This window comes from Mastomys coucha, unplaced genomic scaffold (assembly GCF_008632895.1).
Source record: "Mastomys coucha isolate ucsf_1 unplaced genomic scaffold, UCSF_Mcou_1 pScaffold21, whole genome shotgun sequence".
In the NCBI taxonomy this organism is placed as follows: Eukaryota; Metazoa; Chordata; class Mammalia; order Rodentia; family Muridae; genus Mastomys; species Mastomys coucha.
The window spans coordinates 21,390,537-21,396,360 of record NW_022196904.1 but is presented as its reverse complement, the minus strand read 5'-3'; positions in this window follow the sequence as shown (position 1 = coordinate 21,396,360).

The window sequence follows — 5,824 nt, the reverse complement described above, 5'->3', positions numbered from 1 at the left end:
ATTTCCATGAGGAATAAGGGATAGCACTAAGAAAAGAACTGTGACCCAGGAAAGCTGGAGCAGACCAACCAGAATCACACTGTGGAGAGAAAGGAGGACTGGGATACGTTGGCATGACAGAAGACCAAGCATGTTTATAAATGACCCAGGAGCCAGCGAAACAACAACACAAAACAGAGAGCTTTGCAGAAAGTCAACTGGGTCTGGCTGGGGACTCCTTGCCTACAGTGTCTAGTAATCAGAGTGTGGGATACCTTAAAATAGATGGAGTCTTTAATTTTTAAAAGTACAGTACAAAATATAAAGGTATTGGCTCCCCCTGCCCCCCAAAAAGCATAAAAAAAAAGGAAGCTTTAAAGAGAAGCATCTCTCTCCAAGTAATAAGCATTTCTCCCACAGGTGTGTGTGCAAGAACATTTCCCCTTCAAGGCCTCCTCATGACATTAAAACTTAAGTGTCTCCATTTTTATTGACTTTGTTTATAGCTGAGATGCTGTTCAAATTAGCTATGCTCTGTCCCTTTTGGGGGGCGTTGTTCTATCAGTTTCTGAGATTGAAAACATTTGAATATGGTGGTGGCTTTTGCTGTCATTCCCTATTGCTCTAGCAGGTTTCCTCCTCTTCATGTTTAAAGATGGGCTATTCGAGTATACTCTGAGTTTATTTTGTTTATTCATGTATTTATGTACTTATTTATTTGTTTGAGACATTAGGACTATCCTCTGAATTTCAGTTCATTTAGTCTTTCCAAGACAGTAGGAGTGTACTCTGAGTTTATTTTTGTTTGTTTAATTTGTTTTTTTTTTTTTTTCAGACGCCTCCTCTGCCTCACTAGGGCAGTGATTCAGGGCATGTGCCACCATAATCTGAGTGTATTTTAGTTCTTAGGCTATCACTGTGTAGCCCTCGGTGGCCTCCCCATCGCTGGGAGAGAAGCCATGTGCTACCACGCCCAGCCATGTTTATTGTCACTTGATGACTTGCCCTCTTTATTATCACTGGCAATGTTCTTTGGCCCAAAATCTGCTTCCATTTTATAATCAAATTTAGTCTTCTTTCGATTATGTGAGGATGGTCATTTTGAATCTGCTAGAGTATTTACCTCTGATATATTTTCCGTAGTTCACACATAGCTGGGTCTGACTTTTCAAATCTAATGTGACAAGCTTTAGCGTTTAGATCATTTTACAGGACTTTTAAGGCGATTAGTTTTATTAGGAGGATCGTCTAGCCTGTGTAACGGACACAGTTCTGTTGATCCATAACAGTGTGGTCCTCAGTCACATTTTCTATCTAAAGCAGGGAATTTAGACGCCTCTATATTCTCTACAGCAGAAAAAAAAATCAGGAACGTGCAGAACCGGAAGTGCCTTTTGCTCAAAGGAGGGAGCCTCCCCTTTAAGCGAGCACCCCCCGTGGGAACTCCCACAAGCCACTGGGCTCAGTTTTCAGATGGGCTGGCCCAAGTTGCATGCCGGGATCTCCGGGAAGCGCCGGGCTTCTCCAGGGCTTTGCTTGTGACAACTGTATATTTCAGGACCACCGCGCGGGAAGTAGCGCATAGGCTTTTGGTTTCCACCGAGTAAGGCCGGAGCCAGCGGGCTGGGAGGGGTGTGTACGGGCGGTGGGGTGGGGTGGGTGTATGATTGTGTGTGTGTGTGTGTGTGTGTGTGTGTGTGAGTCTCCCCGCGTGTGTCTGTACACACATCGTGAGTTCTATGATTGTGTGTGTGTGTGTGTGTGTGTGTGAGTGTATGTGTGTGTGAGTCTCCCCGCGTGTGTCTGTACACACATCGTGAGCTCTATGATTGTGTGTGTGTGTGTGTGTGTCCCCGCGTGTATCTGTCTGTACACACATCGTGAGCTCTCTGCATTCTCTGTGTCTCTGTGCTTGTCGCTTTCTGCTCCTGCTTTCTCTCAGGGACACAGGGGCTGAAGCAGAGGACCAAGCTTCAGTAAGGAGAGGTCAGGTGCGGAGTCTGAAGGGAAGCTTTCCCTGAGATTCAGACTTGAGCTTTGGACTGTATTTTAAGAACGGGGGTGTCGCCTAGGAGGGAGGGTACTTGTTGAGTCCCCTGACTTTGTCAGAGGTCTAGCCATTGTGCATAGTGAGGAACTGAAGAAAAGTGCTCACTGGGGATGCCCTCAGATGTAGTCTGGGATCTCATGCTTCTTCCTCAGGCTCCCGTAGTCTGCCATTCCAAAGGAGGGCTGGAAAAGGATGTGGATTCAAGAATGAGCTTTCTGTGTTTGTTTGAAAAATGAGGTTTTAATTTTAGAATATAGAATTGTCAGTAACTGAAGGAGGAACAGGCAAATTGATGCCTCCACTATTGTTTCTCTTACGTCGCCCCCGCCTTTTCCACTTAGTTTCCTTGCCATCTTCTCCCTACAATCTCTTCCTTTCCCCAAGATGTTGTAAATAGGAATCTCCAGAGGGTTAGCATTAGGGCTTTCAGCTAAATCAATTCGTATTTTGATGGTGTCAAACATTAGATGGCCTTTGATCTTTATAGGCCTTCTTTCAAAGCAAGGGAAGAATGTAGGCTCTGTCTGTTCACCAGGGAGGATTTTGGGAGTGGGAAAGTGATACCACTGAATTTGGCATCTTTGAGGACTAGATATTTCGTGTGTGTATGTGTGTGTGTGTGTGTGTGTGTGTGTGATGGGTAACATTGGCGAGATGCAGATGAGCAATGCCGTGGTTGAATGTGGGGTGTGGATCTGTGGTATCCGGGTTGAAGTCTGGGTTCTGTCCCTTCTGGCTCTCTAGGCCTGTCATGAACCTTAGGATGCCTGTGGTGAAGCCTGTTAGTGCAGTGCCGCCATATACTAAAGGCCTGGTGTGCTTTAGTTGTTGCGCTGTGAGGCCATTTTGGGTTCATTTCATGGTTATTGCCCCTGGGACAGGGCCAGCGGTTGAGGGCCACTAGTGTGGATGGCTGCTCCAGGCCTGAGGCTTGTTTATATAATCATGTACATTTCCTCTTTTAAGGACTGCCCTCCCTTTTAATGTTAACCACTCCATGATAATCAAAGACTGCTTGAGTCAAAGTGTGGCTAATGTCTCCGCAAAATGGGACCTTCAGGACAGCGCTTAAGGCTGTGGAGAACTCTAAAAACATGGATTCATAATTTCTCAAAACTAAGGATGCGATATGGATTATATGAGGGGCTTCATGAATCAAAAGGAACCAAGGCAGTTACACTAGGAACAAACTTGTCAGGAAAACACTTAGGAAGGAGATTAAGAGGTTTAGGGAGTGGCAAATGCAGGAGATCTCACCCAGCTAAGTTTTTTATTTGTGCATTAAAGGGGAGACAGATTCCTGAATTCAAGGTCAGCCTGAGACGTAGCTAATTTTGGCCCAGGAGTAATAGAAATGGTAATTTCAGTAGGCGTCCTACCCAGCCAGTTTATCTTCTGTGCTGAACAGCGAAAGGCAGATCTCTGAATTCTTTTGCAACATTAAACATTAAAAAGAAGAATGTGGCCGGGCTGTGGTGGCACACGCCTTTAATCCCAGCACTTGGGAGGCAGAGGCAGGCGGATTTCTGAGTTCGAGGCCAGCCTGGTCTACAAAGTGAGCTCCAGGACAGCCAGGGCTATACAGAGAAACCCTGTCTTGAAAAATCAAAAAAGAAAAAAAAAAAAAAAAAAAAAAAAAAAAAAAAAGAAGAATGTGTTTGTGGTCTCCTAAGAATAAAGGGGCTGGGGTGGTGAGTCACTTGATGCTGATTCATAGGATAATCAAAAGGGAACCTGGAGTAAATGACTGAATTGATATGTAAAATAGACCAGGTTTATGATCTGCCAGAGCTGAGATATCCAGAGAAATTTTCTAGAACAGCGAGAGAGAACTTTTTGGAGATCTGTCTCAAGCAGAATATAGAGAGAGACAGTTCAAGTGCTATCTGAAAATCTCTAGGAAACAGAGCAGAGAGGAAGCATGCTGGAGAGCCGTCTCGAGCAGAGCTTAGGCTGCCAGCTTTGACCCAACCTACTATTTGACTTGGAGTTCTTTGGTTTTGCCGCTTCCAGACATCCCTTCCCTAGAACCCCTCTCCAACTGAGGCTGGTCCACAGCAGTCACCAAGTTTCACAATGTATCTCTTGAGCTTCTGTTGTGTGCCTGAAATTTTGTAGTCTTTGATCAACTTCATCCCAGCTCTCTCCCTTATGGATCTGCATCTCCCATTCTCCACCCCGATGCTGCACATCCAGCCCCCGCCACTCAGACCCCAGTAACCAGCATCTTACTGTTCCTAGGAGAAAACAGCTTCAGATTCTACATGACTGAGGTTGTGAGTATATGTCTGTTATTTAAAGATTAATTAGTTTTCTTCGTAATTGTGTATGGGGAGTTGTGTGTACATGAGCACAGAGGCCTGAAGTACAGGATCCCCTGGAGCTTGAGTTACAGGCATTTTGAGCTGTCAGGAGACTGAACTCTGTCCTCTGGAAAAGCCGTAGCAGCTCTCAGCCTCTGAGCCATCCCCCTAGCCCCAGCTTTTATCTTTCTGTCTTTAGTTTATTGCACTTGTTATTCTCCACGTGCATCCATATTGTAGTAAATGGTTCACTGTGTGTGATCCTCATCCTCCTTGTGCTTTGTCCATTCGTCTGTTGGTGGGGTCCATATCACTGCTATGGAAATGATGCTGGAAGAAAGGTGGGAGTGTAAATGTCTCTTGGAAGTGTGTAAAATTGTATAAACATTATAAATATCAGAAAATACATAAATGTGTATACTAGAGATGGCTCAGTGGGTGCAGTACATGCGAGTATGGAACTGTGCAGCACCAGATGCATGCAGCAGTGCATGTCTGCAGTCCCAGCCCTCCTATGGCAAGAGGGTGGGGGTGGAGACAACAGAATTCCAGGCAGGCTGGCTAGCCTGGTGTACTCAGAGGTAGGAGGGAAGGCAGGATAATGAAAGAAGGAAAATCTATATGTAAATATTGTGAGGAGATGAAAAGATATGATTTTATAAGATCAGATGTGTACTTGAGAGCTGGGCATGGAGATCCATTACTGTAATCTCAGCATGGGAGAGGGAGGAAGGAGTTTTAGAAGTTCAGGGCCAGCCTGAAATATAGAAGAGAGTCTCAGAAACAAACAGTCCCACAGTGGATTGAAGCAAGGGTTAGACCTGTTGGCTAGAGCACTGGATCCCCATTTGGTGATGGCTGCTCCCTGGTGCAGCATCTTAGGGAGGTCTGAGGGTTGTGTGTGCTGCTCAGAGCTTGTGAGCAGAGGTTCAGTACTGCTGAGTGGAGTACAGAGCACAAGAGAGTCCTCACACAGCCCAAGACAGGACAGTCGTGTCAGCAGTGCTGAGGTTCAGAAACCCAGTTCTAAGGTCAAAAGATCTAGGACATCTGGAACAAATTTAGTATTATTTTGTGCAAAATATCCCATAATATGGAAAGAGGGAAACATCATAATCTCCTCCTGTGACAGGATATTTTATAGTCAATTATCTTCATAAAGGATCATGGCTTAATTGAGACAATGTGTTTTCATAGATGAGTGAATACTCAGGACTGTGTTCCATGGTGCACAGTGCCATTTACTAAAAGTGGGTACAGAGTGCTGGACCCTGCCTGAGCATTGCAGCTGCAGCCCCTCCAGCCTTGCTGTGCTTCAGCCCTGAGTTTACAAAGGAGGTGCTGCCATTTGGATGCTGTAAGCCCCTGTGAGCCTTGATAGGTGGGGCTCCAGTAGGAGGATCTGCCCCCAGTAAGAGGAGTGCCCCAGGTGCAGGGCTAGCTGGATCTCAGGGTGGAAGATGGGACCCCTTCTGCTGGCATCTTCTGGAGG